Source organism: Chenopodium album, chromosome 9 (assembly GCF_948465745.1).
Source record: "Chenopodium album chromosome 9, dcCheAlbu1.1, whole genome shotgun sequence".
Taxonomy (NCBI): Eukaryota; Viridiplantae; Streptophyta; class Magnoliopsida; order Caryophyllales; family Amaranthaceae; genus Chenopodium; species Chenopodium album.
Window position 1 is genome coordinate 50090718 of NC_137842.1, and position 19437 is coordinate 50110154.

The window sequence follows — 19437 nt, forward strand, 5'->3', positions numbered from 1 at the left end:
GCGCTCGCCCTCAGGAGCCGGAGGAATCATCTCCTCAATCGGCCCATATGTCCCCTGATAGTGGATAGACATACGGGGTGGCACGAACTCATCAGCATCATCCTAACAAGGCAAAACAAAATCAGTAAAACATCACTTGGGGGCTACTTAACAAAAGGTAAAAAGCAGAAAATCATACCGCCACATCCTCAGCAGGAACAGGTTTTGGAGCTAACAACGGCAGTAGCTCTTCCCCATAGCATCACCCAGGGATCGTGTAAGATCGCCAAGGGGTACCGGCTCCCTCTGACATGCTCACCAATCTCGTGGCGTTAAACATGTGACGTGGTGGAGGAGCGGGAACGACAAAGGTATCTGAGGAATACTGAATAGCAACCCTCTCCCCAAGATACGCGGCCACTCCATAAGTCCCCAGGAAATAGCGACGCTCAGTAGAATACTGCGCGACTAACCCGGGGACTGCCAAGTCGACCCACGGTCGGTACAACACCTCAGGCTCCTGCAAAGAATATCTATCAGACAAGAATCTATCTAAGGCATCACAAGATGCTCAAATAAAGAAAGAATTATACCGAGATGATCCAATCTCGGACATAGGCAGTGGACATCCCCACACGGCGGCCGCCCCAGAAAGCACTAACTGGAAGCCTGCGTGGTGACAGTCTTGCCGGCGTAGCTGAGGGGAAGTACTCGTAGAACCAGATCTACAAAAAAGTCAAGTTATCAAGGAGTGCTAACTAAAATGTAGAGCTAAACTTTATAGGGAATAAAGTATACCTCTACGACCCTCCAAAAGCCGGATAGAGCAACATTCACCCCGAAGGACCGATGTCGACACGAGTCCCGCAGCGCTCGGATGAAATCAGCATAGGCCAAGCTGGCCCAGTTGTAAGTCCCGATCCGGTGTAGATTGCGGACGGCAGGAAGGTAGTAAAGCAGCGCCCTACTACCCTTGCCAGGGGAGAACGTCCCTGACAGCAAGATAAGTGCAAAGATGCGCACCCCCTGCTCTCGGGTAGTCGCACCATCATCGAAAGCCGCTGTTAGAGTCGAGCGGCGAATCCCCCTAGCACTGAACTGAGTCGACTCTACCTCAGCTCGATCCCAAATAGCAATCGGACCCAACAACTCCCCGAACTCAGGAGAAAAAGACGTCGATCCCACTGTCGAACGTCAGCGCTACGGAGCTAAATTCCAGTCCCGTAATGAGACTGAAGTCGGTAGGAGTGACCATCATCTCACCCCTGGGGAAGTGGAAAGTGGTGGTGGTGTCCCAAAAGAACTCCACCAAAGCACAGACTACATGGTGACCCCCGCTATAGGCAACCATGGCCTCGGAGGTGTCGAACAGTGCAGTAAGCCCGCAAGACTCCCATAGAAGTCTCGTCTGATCGTCTCTGGCGATGTACATCTTGTACAGATCGCCCAAGCCGTCACAACCAGAACCATGACAGCGTGTCCTCCTAACTGTGACACCCCGTCTCATCCTCTCCGAGATATGGTGGACGGGAGAGAAGTACAAGGTCCGCTCATCCTACTCAGGGAGTCGACCAAGCGAAGTGGACGGTTCAGCATCGTCCTCTATAGGCTCATGCTCCTGTCGAACGTCTCGGGACCGTGAACCAGAACCTCGCTGTCTAGCCATGCTACATTGTGCAGAATTATCATAAATTATGGTTCTATAGTATCTAAGGTTCGCCTAGCCGCATGATACTATGTTCGCAAAAAACAGAGTACGTAGTACTAAAACAGAGAACAAATTCAAATTGAGCATGCATGGCATTTTTCAAGCAACTAAACAATTTCTTGCAATACTATAGTAATTATTGTGACAAATTGGACAAGAATTGCTAGCAAAAACATCATGAACAAGCCACATTGTTTTCCCGACCTTAAGAGGTTCAACAATGGTGATTTCTTCATTTCTTCACCAAATTGAGTCAAACTAGTCTCAAATTACTCCCAAGGCAATATATAAATATAATCAAGCAATTTCATGGCATAAAATTTGATAAAAAAAGAGAATTGAGCAATTCTAAATTCGAATTTTCTAGAAATTCGAGAACAAATGCATGCAAAATTCATCAAAACCGGTGTGAGTTTGAAGGAAACTTACATAGATCGGGAAAATGGATGGAATAAGCTTTGATTTGCAACAAATTTGAGCGAATTTGGTTGAGAAACGAGCAAGAACGAATCAAATGGAGTTCTGAGAATTCTCGAAGCCGAAACACGAACAACAGCAGCAGAAATGAGGAAGAGAAGGGTATTTAAGGAAAACCCGACTCTAGCGCTAAGCGTTAGACCTTGGCGTCAATCAATAAGCTTAGCGCTTGGCGCTAGCTCCAGCGTCTGGCGCTACAGCCAGATAAGTGGCGCTAATGTTATTTCAGTGGCGCCAGAACGTTCAACCACTCAGTACGGTTGTTCCAACCTTATGCAATATATTTTGGGTTCCTTGGTACGCCAGTTAGCCCCTCTAAGAAATTTGACATGATTTTTAGTAATCGGCTTGATTACATAAAGTGATCGACCTGATGAAAGATCGTCTCACTTAGCTTAAAGCGGCTAAGCATTGGCTCATCGCAAAAGGCACCGACATACCGGTTCATAATTCAGCAAAAGGCACCAACATACAGGTTCACAAGCAGCAGAAGCGCCGACGTACAGGCATAGCGGAAGCAAAGTTCAAGCGAGCTTTTAAAAGATCGACAAGCGGAGGTCTTCGATAATTTCCTTTGGAATATTGTCGCAACAAATGAGGATAGCTTCAAGCGAGGGTATCTTCGGCAGCATTCCCTAGCTTACGGAGAGTTGTCACAAACAACTGAAGGTGATTTCAAGCGAAGTTGTCTTCGATCGTGTTCCCTAAGATGTGGAAGATGGTCACAAAGCGGAAGAGGATCGTTTCAAGCGAAACAATCTTAGATAGTGTTCCCTGGCTTGCGGAAGATTATCATGGCGGAATTTGAGGCAGTTACAAGCGTAGTGGTCTTCAAGCGGGATGGCATTCTCTAGCTTGCAAGAGGTCATCAAAACAAGGATACAACAGCAAATCGGTTACTTTCAGAGAAGTGTGCTCGACGGTGCAAGATACGCGTTTTTTAAATCTCTTATCTGTTTTAACTAACGCTAGTTTGCAGGTATCGGCGTTGCAAGAATGATTTAGGATCGCAGAACGTTCTGAATCATTCTACGTCCCTATCGATATTTTGACTTTTGTTTTCGAAACTTGCGTTTCTAGAAACTCAGTCAAAGTGGGGGCTTCTGTAAACACCCATTTGTGTCTCCCCAAAACCAAACCTAGTGATGAGTACCTTTCATGTCAAATCATAATCGAATGAAGTGAAAGTGTGGAAAGTTTAGTGTTGCGGATATTTTTAATTTCTTTTCTCTTCTTTCTGTTTTTGAAAACCTATTTTAAGAAAACAGCCAATCCATTTTGGTTGGTCCATGATATGGGTCCAATAATAGTGTAGTTGGATAGGGCTTGAAAAGATCTTTCCGACGATATATTATAAGCCCAATTTCGATGAATATTGAGGAAGTTATGGCCAATTTACTGAACTGGGCCTGGTTTGAGCCTTATATGCGGCCCAATGATCTAGAGGAGGGCCTAATATAGATTTATCATTCCTAATTTAATTAGCATTGATAAATTGTCTTTTGTTGACTTTTTACAATTTTAATAAGAACAAAAGAATGTTTTTGAGGAAAATACGATTTTATCCTCCTGTAAGGCAATTTCTATCTGATTTTAGAAAACGCGTCAATAATTAAATTAGCGCCAAACGCCAGCATTAGCGCCTGACGCTAAGCTTGGCGCCTGGCGCTAATGTCAGCGTCTAGCGCTAACCTTTGTTTTACGCGTCAGAACTCTGTTTTGATTTTTTATCTTTTTGGCTGATTTTCTCTATAAATAGTCTTCTAAAAACCCCGTTTTCATTCACCAACTATCATCAAGATTATCTTGATTACTCTCTCTCTCTTTTCTAAACTAGCTTTCTCTCAAATACAAAATTTCGCATTCGCAAGACTTAGATACACCTAGCCATATTCAAAGTTGCCTTCGCCCTAGACGTGAAAGGTTTAATTTATGAGGGTTTGGTCCCAAATCTCTCTTTCAATTATTTAATTTAATTGTTGTTTCATTATTTTCCTTGAAGTTACTAACGCGTGTATTTTGTTATTAGAAAGAGGTACGAGGCATCCAAGTAAGTGCTTTAATTGATTTATTGATATTATGATTTAGAAATCATGTCTAGGTTGTTATTATGATTCCTAGTGTCATGTTAGGGCGTTTTGATCTTCCTAGTATCATGTTTAGGGTAAAGAATAAGTTTCTTAAATCAAGTATGATTAAAAGTATGATGCTTCCTATTTTCTTTCTAATATTTATGATTGTTAGTATCATGTTAGGGTTAAAGCTTTGATTTTTTATGTTTAGTGACATGCTAGGGTTTGTTATTAATCTTGTTAGTATCATGCCTAGGATCTTGCTATTATTATGCTTTAACATGAATATTATGATTATTTTTATTATTGATTATTATGTTGCTTGATTTTTATTGTTATTGCTTGATCACACCTTTTATGCATGTTTAAAGGGAATTTGTACTTGTAATCACGCTTAATAAGATAATTAATAATCTTGTTTAGGGTTAATTTGATTATAATTCAAGTGATCACAAATAATAGTTTATTTGTGCATTAATATTCAACCAACATAGATAAACAGGTTTAGGGTAAACCTATTGATTGCATGTTAGTCAGAAAGCGCACATGAATACGATCAGAATAAAGTAGAGGCCTATTATTAGGGCAAGTTCAATCTCTTTTAGGTTGGATTTGTACCTTCATCCCCGAACTACCAGTCATGGTTCATGACCTATTGGATTTGACGATCTCTTGGATCGTTAAGGGGTGTAACCTTCACCTCGTGAACGGTTTACAAGTTCCTAAAAAACTTGTTGGCGACTCTTTTGCTCTATCTTCTTTCCCTTTGGACGCCACCGTACTTTAGTGTATGATCACAGTGGGGTTCAAGCTAGGGATTAATGCTTGAAATATTCTCTACAGTTTTTGGCGACTCCACTGGGGAGGATTTCTATTTTAATTCCTGAAATTTATTTCGGCAACGATTTAGAATGAGTGGATGAGACTCGAAACGTTCTAAGTATTTCATGTGCATAATTTTGATTAACATTATTGTCATATGCATAAAAAAGATCTAATTGGAAAGACCATCCGTTATGAGTTAAAACATAGGATTTTACACGTAGGAAATTTGAGGAATATCTTTCACAACTAGGACCGAAATAACACTGCGCGAAACTGGAAAATTTTTATCGAGCACAGAAAGCTGCTGAGGCATGTAGGAATAAGCGTCAGCGAACAGAAATTAGCTCCAATCTTTTGACTTTAGCGCCAGACGACAGTTCTGTCGCCAAGCGCTAAAGCCAAAAGCTGGCGCCAATCTCTGTTTGCTGGCGCCAAATTCTTCTAATACCGAGCCAGAAATATGCGTTCTAATTTCGACCAGTTTTTAGCATTGTTCGCTCGATCCTACTTTCTGATTGAGTTTTTCTCACTTTTCTAAAACCCATATGTGTTCTACATATGGACATAACCCCCTGGGAATTCATGCTCCATCTACCTGATTGAACGCTCTGAGTAACAAAGGGTACATCCGAGAATGTTGAATTCACCAAACCATGGAAGCGAGTTTTTGTTTCTAAAACTCGCGGTGTCCCATCCACTCGTGCCAACGCTTCACAGTTAGGCTTCCGCGCGATGCATTCGGACAATTAACCATGGACCCTCTATTGACTAACCCATTTCCCGAACTTTAGAGAACTAGAGCCATGGTTAGGTTGCAAACTCATTGCATCATATTGTGCCTACTTGAGTAATTGTGCATTATTTGTTGTGCATATGGTATATGTTTTTTTAACCGTTTGTTTGACTTGTGCTAAAATTAAATAAATTAATGACTAAAAGAACTTTGCCTAATTAATTAATTAATTTGAGTAAATAAAGTCTAATATTTTAACCAGAATTGACCTAGTACGACTTTAGGCATACCCCTGTTGATTAATAATACCGAAAACAGTCTCAGATCGAAGCTCCAGCAACGGCGCCAGAGTTTGAACTGTAGCGCCACTCTATGGAGTGTGGCGCCTGGCGACAGTTCTTTCGTTTGGCGCTACACTGCAAAGAGAGGCGCCAGTCCTGTCGTTTTGACGACAGTTCGGTTTATTGATCGAGTCATCACTTTGTGTCTAATTAACTAGTTTGCTAATTAATTCGGTTAAATTTTACTGTCAATAATACCTTGTTAAGTCATTAATTGAGTCTAGGCACCAAGTCCCATGGTCTTACACAAAAGTCCAAGCATGTTACTTACACTCAACGCACACACCAATACACATACTTTGACCATGTCTAAGAGAGTCTTATATGTGCGTTTTTTTTTCCGTCATTTTTTTAGGGGGGTAAGTCGGATATTAATCCTCCAATTTAAATACCATAATTGATTACTAAAAATATATACATTATTTTTGCCAAAATATGCAACCATTTTTTTTATTTTTCCCCTTTAAAACCGTAAAGTCAAGGTTGATTTGAGTCAAGTAATTAAAACCAAAATGGTTTAAATTACAGCGCGTGGTCAAGAAAGGAAGGGCGGTTAATCAAAGACAATCTTTTCGTACAAGTCCAACTTCTCTCTCTACAACCTAGAATTTCTCTCTACAAAATGATCTAAAAATTTCTATTCTAATTCTCTTCTAAAAAAACTCTCTCTAAAAATAGAAGGAAAGTCTATATATAGTAAAACTAACAAAAAAAATAATTAGATCGTCTAAAATAGACCCATACAGGCGCGACCATCTTCAAGGTGGAGCGCGGCTGCGCGAAACTGGAGAGGCGCGCCCTCGCCACTAGGCTGTGCGGCCGCGCCTGGGCGTAGGGCAACCTCTTTCACCTTTGACTCTGCTCTTCCTCGTGCGCTCCACTTGATGATGTTGATGAACACGAAAGGAGGCAGTCTTCAAATAACCTCCGTAGTGGGTTCAATACCAAGAATGGTGTACCCACCGCTTGCATGCACGAGCTAGAAGTCTTAGACTATACACTCCTTCAAATTTGAATTTCAAATGGTAAGCAAGAAGCATCTCAAATAATGTAAAACTTGGGAAGGGGAATCGGGAATCCTCGGATTACGATCATAACCTGAAAAATGAACGAAAACAAGCAAATAAAAAAGAAAATAACAAAATAAACCAAGGAATTCATAAAAATAGAAATTCAACTAAGAAAATGCAAACTAAGGAAAAACTAAAGAAAAGAGCTATAAAATAGCATGAATTCCATCCTAAAGAGAACCAAATGTGTGCCAAAAATTACACCTCATTAAATTCACCCAAGCTAAACTTTTGCTCGTCCTCGAGCAAATTAAAGCAAGAATGAATAAGGATGAAAGACTTATTCAAAAAGAAAAAGAAAGACATAAGATGGGAATATACACTAAGACTCACTAACGTAGGAATCACGATTGTTTTGAGCTACAAAAAGCCTTTAATTCCCAAAGTTTCCTGTGAGGACGAGCGAGGTCTCGTAAAGGTTTTCTAAGAGCTTAACCTATAAATCTCCACCAACATACATGAGGCAACCACAAAAAGTAAAAGAAAAAGAAAGAAAAGCAAAATCGAAACTTTTACGAATTGGACTTTACAAAATGACTACACTTCATGTGAATAAACAACTTTTTTAAGCAAATAGGGGTATGCACGTTCCAAGATATCTGAGGTTGATTGAAACATAGAATATGCTAAGCGTAGACAACTTGTTATCACAATCCACCTTCATTCCATTCGATCTTATCGCGTTCTCCCTACAGTCTCAAATCTCCCTCTAATGAGCATCTCAATAGCTCCTCGAAGGAGCCGGAAAAGAACATATTTTTGGGCTACTCGACGTCTTGACTTTGCATCCCATCTCTTTAGGAATTAACTCATAATTCCCTCCCTCAAAATGTGACTAAACCCCTAGGTCGAAAGGTCTTTCCCAATGGTTGTAACGTAAGGGCAAAAAGGGTGAGGGTAGGATTAAAACTTTAAAATTTGGCGGCATTACTAATTAGTGAAGCAAAGGGTGATCAAACCTTCTCCTCATAACCAAGCAATCGCCGAACAAAAACAATCTAACACCCCCAAGCTTATTCAAAGCTATAACCACAATCATATATACAAAAAGCGTAAACGCTTCTCCCCCAAGCTTAAAGGAAGCATTGTCCTCAATGCTTGAAAAGGGGAAAAGAATCACATCAAAATATTTTTGAATTTTCTTATTTTCACTTTTTTTATTTTTTTATTTTGTTATTTTCATTTATCCTAAAGCAATTGTCCTCGCCTCTTTTAACTATGGACTGCTCTTACAACTTAGCATTTATTATGTCCTTGCCTTTTTTTTTTTTTTTTTTTTTAACTTTGGACGACTTTTTCCAACATTCACTTTCCATTATTCACAATATATACACAAGACAAACTTGCTTACAAAAGGAACCAATATCCATACTTATATACCACAATCTCCAATAAAAGTGATCATTTGCTTCACAAAAACCAAAAATGGAACAAAAAGAAACAAAGGCTCAAAATTCTAAAGATGTGGCTTGAAAAGAAGGGAAAAAGGCTCAAATGGTTAGCAACAATGCAAATGTAAACCAAATGAACTAAAAACAAAGAAGATTAAACCTACAAAAAAAAGAAAAATTACCACCCCGAAAAGATGTCTTTGTCCTCCCTAGATGATTCGGTCTCGTGTTTGAGAATTATGAGTCAAGATTCAAGATTAGGTCCGCAATATTCAAGGATCCATGCCGCTCATGCAAATAAATGATGAAGGCTTGAAAAATAATGAACCTCACATGGATGTAGCAAAAAACTCACTATAGGTGTCAAATCGACTATAGGAAGCAACTACCAACATGCCACAAACAAGTAGAATCTGGTTTCATGATCCCCCTAGTTCTTAGACATGCTACCTTAGCATACACCTATCCTAGAGTCAACCAAGCATACTCTCAAACCGTGCATACCATTACCACTTAGGAAGATGTTCATTCAAAAGAAAAAATCGGTTGTATATAGTCCAATTCAAAAGAAAGACAAAAAGTGAAAAAATAAAGCCTCAAAACATACCACAAATAGAAATCAAGGAGAAAGACAAAAAAAAGAAAAGAAAAGAAAAGAGAAAAGGAAAATCAAAGATAAAGGAATAGTAGGAAAAGAAAGGAACAAAGATTTAAGTATAACACGTAATTCCCAATCAACAAACAAGTGATCAATTGACAACATTACCAATGATCCAAAACACTCCAGGTGTTACAAGCATCCATCCTCAAACCATTCAACATTTCCTAAAACTAATCCTAAACTATGCATCCAAGAAAAGAAAAGAGATAAAGAAAAATAAGAAAGATCTCACCGGCTTCCGAGCAATGCTAATAAAAGAAATAGGCGATAGAATCGACAACATTTCTCCAACAATTGTTGTTGTTGGAGAAACATACCTTGTTGCATCTCCGAGATTCCCCTCATTTGAGTATAGAGGGCCTCAAAATACTGATCATACATACCCTCCAACCGGATTTGTATACCCTTCATTTGAGCTCTAAGGGCATCCAAGTCAGAGCTCGCAAATTGGTGTTGCTGTTCTTGATGTTGTTGTTGTTGATGCGGAATTTGTTGTTGTTGATGTTGGTCTTCTTATTCTTCATCACCATCACCCATCTCTTCATCATCATCATAGTAGGGAGGGCGGTGACTTAAGGGGACATGCCAAATATTCTCCACATTCTCGCGGTGGAGAGAATTCAAGGAGGGGTTAAGGAGATAACACCAATGCTTGTTATCCCTAAGCCAATCGAACACCTCGCCATCATTTTTCTTTGCCAAAAACTTAATTTGCTTTAATTGCTTGATGTCGAGGTAGAAAGAATCAACATCTCCCACCAGAGTACAAGATGGCAAATAATGATCAAGCTCAAGGTTGGTCACGAGCCTCGTGACCATACTACCACATGGAATCTCGCCGGATTCCCTATCTTGCAAACCTTGGCAATACTTCACAAAGGTGTACCCCAAATTTAAGCGACCTCGATATTCCTCACGAGTAGCCAACCAAAGAATCCAAATCTCTAATTGACTCATTTTGCCCAACTCTTGCTTCCGGAAAACCAAGTACCCCAAAAGCCGATGGAGAACTCGGAGACATGGTTGGAACACCTTACTAATCTTAGTATATCGGGTCTCAAAGTCACCAACCCCGGAAATGACATCCCACCATGAGTACTGATCATACTCATTTGTTAACCCTTATGAGGTTTTGATGATGATGTTAAGAATTGAGCAAACTTCCATCTAATAAGGATTCTCTAGTGTTGTGATGTTTGCAGGTTCAGTAAGCTCTAGGAGTTGAAGTAGGACCTGAAACAAAGGAACTTTAGAAGATACATGAGGACAAGTAAAGATAGAAGAAGAGTTCCAAAAATGGAACTTCCCGAAGTTTCTTAACAGGAACTTCACAACTGGTTGTAACGACCTGTTCCGGTGTAATGCTGGGGCAAACCTAAACAACCAAGGATTGGTGCAGAGCTCTAGATATCAACCAAAAAAAGATGGACTTCTTAACTTATAGTTGTATAAAAGATAAGTTTGTTTTATAGGTTGATGTAATTAAGCATGTAATTGGTTGTTATGCATGGAACTTATTAGAAATCAGATAAACTTGGCAATCTCATTAATTCGTAAAATATAAATACAATTTTTATGAAAAAGTACTTATTTGATTTTATCTTCTAAAATCTGGTTTAACTCGGTTTTATCTTTTTCATAAAAATTCTATCTTTTAAATAAAACGAATTTGATTAAAATTGGTTTTCAGATAAACGAAATTAAATCTGTTTTGATTTAAGTTTTAAAATGATAAGATTAGATTTCTGTTTAAGCTTATCACATTTGCAAAAACCCTACTTTTTGAACTGAGGAACCTTTATAAATATAGAAGTAATTTAGTGAAGCAAAATGAGAGTTTATGCGTGAAAACCACTAGTGCTTAAGAGTAAGTTTGTCAAAGGTTAAGCTTTATCATTTTGATTTCAATTCGGGTTTCATGTGTAGCTTTCCATTTATATGTTAGAGTGAGTCTTTGTGTTGTAATTGGTTTTAGGGTGAGATTGTGAATTCTCTACAAATTCACGTTTGAGTTTATGAGTTTGAATTCTCTAAAATTCAAGTGGTAGCTGTGAGTGCACAGTGAGTGAAATGAACCTGAGAGGTGTGTTGGGTCAAGTGAAAGGAACATGAGAGGTGTCTTGTGACACCTAGGAAATGTCTTGGGTTAAGGGAAAAGGTACCTAGGAAGTGTCTTAGGTTTGGTAGGAGGTGTCCTATCAAGTGGCAAGTGTCCGTGGTGGAACTTGCGAAACAATGTCTGTGTAATAGGTTATACTAGGAGAGTTGCCTATTATAGTGGATTTTGTTTGAAAGTCCCAAGAAGGGCCAAGGTTTTACTTCCAGTTAGGCACTGGAAGGTTTCCTCGTAAATCTTGCTGTGTTCTATAAGTTCCTTTTATGTTTTGTTTTTAATTTTTGCATAAGTTTCACGATTAGAACCTACTACTATTCACCCCCTCTCGTAGTAGTTCTTCTAAACTAACAATTAGTATCAGAGCAGGTTCTCACGAAATTACAAGCAACCTTGTAGAGTAAGTTCCTGAAGAGACGAATACACACGAGAAACTTGAAGAAGGGTACTCGACCCAAAGACCACCAATGTTCAATGGCAAGTTCTATTCAAACTAGAAGAATAGAATGGAGATATTCATCAAAGCTGAAAATTATCAAGAATGGAGAGTCATTGAAAGTGGTGACTTTGAGGTAACAAAAACCAATTCAAACAAAGAGGTAATCCCTAAACCACTGGCTGAATTTGATAAAGAAGATTATGAAAAATATGAGTTGAATGCTCAAGCAGTGAATATCTTGCATTGTGGACTAGGACCTCATGAGCATAATAGAATCATGGGTTGTAAGTCCGCAAATTAGATTTGGGATTTATTACAAGTAACACATGAAGGAAAAAATGAAGTTAAACGTTCCAAATTAACCTACTAATGTCAAAATATGAAAGATTTGAAATGCTACACAAAGAATCCATTCAGGATATGTTCACTAGATTTACGAACATTGTCAATGAGTTAGAATATTTAGGCAGGTCCATACCCATTGATGAACAGGTGAGAAAAGTTCTTAGAAGTCTTCCTCAAGATGAAAGGTGGAGATCCAAGGAAACTGATCTACAGGAATCAAAGGACTTCACCAAGTTCAACCTTGAACAACTCAATGGATCCCTACTCACTCATGAACTCCATCTTGGAGCAAACACTGAAAGTTCCAAGAATAAAAGCCTGGCTCTAAAGGCTTATGAATCAAGCGACTTTGAAGATGATGATGTTGAGACAATAATGCTTGTATGGAGGTTCAGGAAGATGCTTAGAAAGAGAAGAGATAAGAGCAAACGAGGACAACTAAGTTCCAAGGAGATCAAGTGCTTTGTATGTGGTTCTAGGGAGCATCTTATCAGAGACTGCCCTCAACCCAAGGAGGATGAGAAACCCAAATACAAAGGGAAGGAGCAAAGCAAGTACTATAAATCATCATTCTCCAAGGAAGATGTCAGGAAAGCCATGGTGGCTGCATAGGGAAACTCTAACTCCGAAGAAGAAGGAGAAAGAGAATCCGTGAAAGAAACAGTCAACTTGTGTTTGATGGCTAAAATTGACAATGAAGCTCGTCTGAATGAACTTGAATCTGAGGTATGGTATGACTATAGACAACTCAAACATTTAAATAAAGAAAATCTTATGGACATTATTCTGGAACTTCAAGATGACTGTATTAAAGTAAATAGGTCGAAGTTCCAAACTTATCAAGCTTTAAAAATCCACAAAGAACATAATGCATGGGTTGATAATATGAATACTGATATTCAGACTAGATTCTTTGATCTATATGATAAAAATGTCCTTCTAAAAGAAACAGTTGAAAAACTGAAACATGATAACATTTTGTTAAACGTAGAGCTAGATCAACTAAACCTTGGAATTAATTCTCCTAATTCTGAAGTTCCTCTCGCAAGCCAACTTCCAAATTTTGAGAAACTAAAATCGGATTTGGAAGAAGTAAAAATGAAAAATCAAAATTTAGAGAAGGAACTTGCTAGAACTAGGAAAGGTAAAGAAGTTATTAATAATGAAATTCCAACTTAGATAGCTAACGCTCCGAAAAAACATAAAGAAGGACTAGGATATAAAAAGAAGCCTAGGAGAAACAAGAAATATGTGGATCTGCCCAGTCAAAAATTATATTACTATTGTGTTGGTACAGGACATCTTCGAGGCTCATGTCCTAAAAGAATTAAAGATACTCTTAAGAATACTGAGCATGCTTGTAGACACCCATTTGTGTCTCCCCAAAACCAAACCCAGTGATGAGTACCTCTCACGTCGAATCATAATCGAATGAAGTGAAAGTGTGGAAAGTTAAGTGTTGGGGATAGTTTTAATTTCTTTTCTCTTCTTTCTGCTTTTGAAAACCTATTTTAAGAAAACAGCCAATCCAGTTTGGTTGGTCCATGATATGGGTCCAATAATAGTGTAGTTGGATAGGGCTTGAAAAGATCTTTCCGACGATATATTATAAGCCCAATTCCGATGAATATTGAGGAAGTTATGGCCAATTTACTGAACTGGGCCTGGTTTGAGCCTTATATGCGGCCCAATGATCTAGAGGAGGGCCTAATATAGATTTATCATTCCTAATTTAATTAGCATTGATAAATTGTCTTTTGTTGACTTTTTACAGTTTTAATAAGAACAAAAGAATGTTTTTGAGGAAAATACGATTTTATCCTCCTGTAAGGCAATTTCTATCTGATTTTAGAAAACGCGTCAATAATTAAGTTAGCGCCAAACGCCAGCATTAGCGCCTGACGCTAAGCTTGGCGCCTGGCGCTAATGTCAGCGTCTAGCGCTAACCTTTGTTTTACGCGTCAGAACTCTGTTTTGATTTTTTATCTTTTTGGCTGATTTTATCTATAAATAGTCTTCTAAAAACCCCGTTTTCATTCACCAACTATCATCAAGATTCTCTTGATTACTCTCTCTCTCTTTTCTAAACTAGCTTTCTCTCAAATACAAAATTCCGCATTCGCAAGACTTAGATACACCTAGCCATATTCAAAGTTGCCTTCGCCCTAGACGTGAAAGGTTTAATTTATGAGGGTTTGGTCCCAAATCTCTCTTTCAATTATTTAATTTAATTGTTGTTTCATTATTTTCCTTGAATTTACTAACGCGTGTATTTTGTTATTAGAAAGAGGTATGAGGCATCCAAGTAAGTGCTTTAATTGATTAATTGATATTATGATTTAGAAATCATGTCTAGGTTGTTATTATGATTCCTAGTGTCATGTTAGGGCGTTTTGATCTTCCTAGTATCATGTTTAGGGTAAAGAATAAGTTTCTTAAATCAAGTATGATTAAAAGTATGATGCTTCCTATTTTCTTTCTAATATTTATGATTGTTAGTATCATGTTAGGGTTAAAGCTTTGATTTTTTATGTTTAGTGACATGCTAGGGTTTGTTATTAATCTTGTTAGTATCATGCCTAGGGTCTTGCTATTATTATGCTTTAACATGAATATTATGATTATTTTTATTATTGATTATTATGTTGCTTGATTTTTATTGTTATTGCTTGATCACACCTTTTATGCATGTTTAAAAGGAATTTGTACTTGTAATCACGCTTAATAAGATAATTAATAATCTTGTTTAGGGTTAATTTGATTATAATTCAAGTGATCACAAATAATAGTTTATTTGTGCATTAATATTCAACCAACATAGATAAACAGGTTTAGGGTAAACCTATTGATTGCATGTTAGTCAGAGAGCGCACATGAATACGATCAGAATAAAGTAGAGGCCTATTATTAGAGCAAGTTCAATATCTTTTAGGTTGGATTTGTACCTTCATCCCCGAACTACCAGTCATGGTTCAAGACCTATTGGAGTTGGCGATCTCTTGGATCGTTAAGGGGTGTAACCTTCACCTCGTGAACGGTTTACAAGTTCCTAAAAAACTTGTTGGCGACTCTTTTGCTCTATCTTCTTTCCCTTTGGACGCCACCGTACTTTAGTGTATGATCACAGTGGGGTTCAAGCTAGGGATTAATTCTTGAAATATTCTCTACAATGCTGAACCGGTTTAGATGAAGAAATCTGACTCTTCCTCCAAAACAGTGGAACCCAAGGAAACCTGGGTTCCAGAAACTAACGCTTAGTTTTCATGCAGGTTCCAGTGAGGGGGAACAACACTTGGTACCAGTGGCAGATCTTGAAAAATTTTCTTTTGAGGGTCGAATATATATAAACTTATGACATAAAATTCTAATCTAAAACTTATTATAGAGTATGAGTTAAATTCAAGGTATTTATTATATTTTTACTCCATATTATAAGAAGGGAAAAACAAATATCTTTTATCATTTAAAAAATAAATATATATTTTCCAGTTTTCTTACAAAAAAATCACGATTAAATCAACCAAACAACATTAAAGTTAACATATACTAAGTAACAATCAATGATACACATATTTAACGCAATCGTATAAGAGGTCTCGGTTAATGAGTACTATATATGGAAAAGTAGTTCAAGTGATTCATACGAAATATATTATACTTTCTATGTTTCAATAATTCATATTTTTTTTGTTTACTTAAAAATCTTTTTGTGCGACAAAATTGATTAAAATAGGAAGTTCAGTATGAAACCGAATGATATAAAATATAAAACGCTTAGTTTCCTTCGAGTACTATACTTTTTGAAAAAAAAAATCCAAATTAATTAAAATGTGTTTAATCTATGAGACTGACAAATAAATAAAAAAGTAAAAATGAGATATGTACAACATATGGGAATGTGGGTCACGGTGGGGTCAACATTTTTTTTTTGATAAGTTAGCACATAGCAAGTTAGAAGTCAGCAATACAGTTGCTTTATGTTTATTTTTGAGTTGGGCTTTTTTATTTTGTTTGGAATTTTTTTTGGGCCGTACGAGGGGCCAAGCACCAATTGGCCCCTACTGAAGGTCAGCCACTGCTTGGTACCTTGACAGTGGTTGTTCTAAGCACATGGCTGGAGACAAATCTAAATTTCTCTCACTGGATGCCTCCTACGGAGGAACTGTGACCTTTGGAGATAACAAGATAGGTGAAATTATTGCTATTGGTAAAATAGGTAGGCAAGTTCCCATGCCATAGAAAATGTTTTTTTAGTCGAGGGTATTAAACACAATTTGTTAAGTATATCTCTATTCTGTGATAAAGGTAACTCAGTTAGCTTTACTTCTAATCTTTGTAGAATCATCAACAATGACACTAACAAAATTATTCTTGAAGGAACCAGAAAAGAGAACACATATGTTGTGGATCTCAATGAAGTTCCAAGTAGTAGTTTGACCTGCCTTAGTGTCATTGAGGATGATCCCCTGTTATATGGCACAAACGGTTTGGCCATGCTAGTTTTTCTTTGCTTGATAAACTTAGATCAAAAGAACTTGTGGAAGGACTTCCATCCATCAAGTTCCTAAAAGATAAAGTCTGTAGTGCATGTGTCAAAGGTAAGCAGACGTGAATATCTTTCAATTCTAAGAATATGGCAAGCACCACAAAACCATTGGAACTTATCCATATGGATTTGTGTGGTCCTATGAGGATACAAAGAAGAAGTGGTAAAAGGTATGTAATGGTTATTGTAGATGATTTTTCCAAATTTAACTGGGTTTTCTTTCTTGTAAGCAAGGATGATATGTTTGATGAGTTTGTTGCTTTTGTTAAGAAAGAACAGAGAAGAACAGGTTACCAATTAGTTCACCTGAGGTTAGATCATGGAACTGAGGTCAAAAACTAAAAGTTAGATGAATTTTGCATGAACATGGAATGGATCATAACTTCTCAGCTCCCGAGAATCCAAAACAAAATGGAGTAGTAGAACAGAAAAATAGAAGCTTCAAAGATATGGCAAGAACAATGCTGATTTCCAATGGACTGCCTAGGAACTTCTTGGCTGAAGCAGTAAACACAACATGTTATATATTAAATAGAGTTTCTATTCGAGCAATAACCAACAAGACACCTTATGAACTAGTGAAAGGAAGAAAACCAAATATCTTATACTTTAGATCATTTGGTTGCAGGTGCTTTGTACAAAACAATGGAAAGAGAAACTTGGTAAAATTTGATGAAAGGAGTGAAGAGGTTATATTCTTAGGATATGCCTCAAATAGTAAAGCTTACAGAGTTTATAATAAAAGAACAATGTGTGTTGAAGAATTTGTACATATAATTTTCGATGAAACTGATTATGTGGTTGATGTGCAGGATGATGATGATTATTTCGAAATAGGGTTAGTAAGAAGATAGGACCCTGATCTGGAATCAATTATATCTATGAAGCAGCAAGACAAGAATCATGTAGCTGAAAATCAAACGGTAGATGAAACAGAAGTCCCTCATGAGCAACATTTAAAGCTTGAGAACCAAAAACCTGAGAATCCAGAACCATTGAATCAAGAGGCAGAAGACAATGGTGTTGAACTTGAGAAATTTTATCCAATTAAAGACTTTATCCCTAAACGTTGGAAGCATCAAAAGTCTCACCCAGTGGACATGATCATGAGTGACATAACTAAAGGAAGTCAGACTTAGTCCCAGATGAGGAACTTTTGTGCATTTTTCTCAGTCTTGTCTACTATGGAATAAAAGAACTGTGATGAAGCCTTACAAGATGCAGACTGGATAATAGCAATGCAAGTTGAATTGGATGAATTTGAAAGAAATAAAGTCTGGCACCTAGTTCCTAAACAGGAACATAAGAAAGCCATTGGACTAAAATGGGTATAAAGGAACAAGCTTGATGAACATGGAATCATTGTGAGAAACAAGGCTAGGCTAGTTGTTAAGGGGTATAATCAACAAGAAGGCATAGACTTTGATGAGACATTTGCACCAGTTGCCAGGTTAGAAGCTATACACATTCTTATTGCTTTTGCAGCTTTTATGGATATCAAGTTGTTCCAAATGGACGTCAAATGTGCCTTTTTAAAATGGTTTATTAAAAGAGGACGTCTATGTGGAACAACCCCCTGGATTTGAAGATCCAAAATTCTCAAATCATGTCTATATACTTGATAAAGCTCTTTATGGGCTGAAACAAGCACCAAGGGCATGGTATGAGAGGTTGTCCAAGTTCTTATTAGATAATGATTTTAAAAGAGGAAAAATAGAGAAAATATTGTTTTTGAAATCTAAAGGAACTGACATTTTAGTTGTACAGACATATGTAGATGATATTATTTTTGGTGCAACTAATGGAACTTTGGTTAAGTAATTTGCTGACCTTATGAGTGGCCAGTTCGAAATGAGTATGATGGGTGAGCTAAACTTCTTTCTTGGTATGCAAATTAAGCAAACTGAGAAAGGCATAATGATTCACCAGCAAAAATATGTGAAGGAACTCTTAAAGAAATATAAGATGGAAAGCTCCAAGTCTATAAGAACACCTATATGGGAACTAACATCAGACTGGATGAAGACTCAGCTGGAACTTGCATAGATCAAAAGATGTATCAAGGTATGATAGGTTCCTTATTATATTTAACTGCTAGTAGACCTGACATATCGTTTAGTGTAGGTTTGTGTTCTAGGTTCCAAGCTAATCCGAAAGAATCTCATCTTAAAGCAGTTAAAAGGATACCTAGGTATCTAAAAGGAGCTGATGATTTATACTTATACTATCCAAGAAATGAATCATATGATCTAGTTAGATGCACAGATGCTGATTATGCAGGTGATTTAGTTAACAGAAAGAGCACATCAGGTATGACTCAATTTCTTGGACCATGCCTAGTTTCTTGGGGCTCCAAGAAACAAAATACAGTTGCTTTGTCCACAACAGAAGTTGAATATGTAGCTGCTGCAGCATGTTGCTCACAAATTCTATAGATAAAACAACAAATATGTGACTTTGGTTTAAAATTTTGAATGTGTTCCAATTTATTTTGATAATTGTTGTTTCAAAGAATACTACAAGAAGGGGGGGTTGAATTGTAGTATGAAAATTTAGCCAACTTTTTGCGGAATTAAAAACAACGTAAGCTAAAGGAACATAAAGATTAACTAAAGGAACTTAAAGAATGCAAGAGAGATTTTTACGTGGAAAACTCCTTGGCCCTAACAAGGAGAAAAACCACGACCACTTGGGATTTTGGGAAAAGAATCTTCACAAGAATAGGGAAAATGGTCCT

At 37.5% G+C, this 19437-nt stretch overlaps 1 pseudogene; it reads left to right on the forward strand.

Annotated features, from left to right (window-relative positions):
- Window positions 1–18697: 18697 nt before the first annotated feature.
- On the forward strand, window positions 18698–19135 carry LOC145557697 (secreted RxLR effector protein 161 pseudogene; annotated as a pseudogene).
- The last annotated feature ends 302 nt before the right edge of the window (window positions 19136–19437 follow it).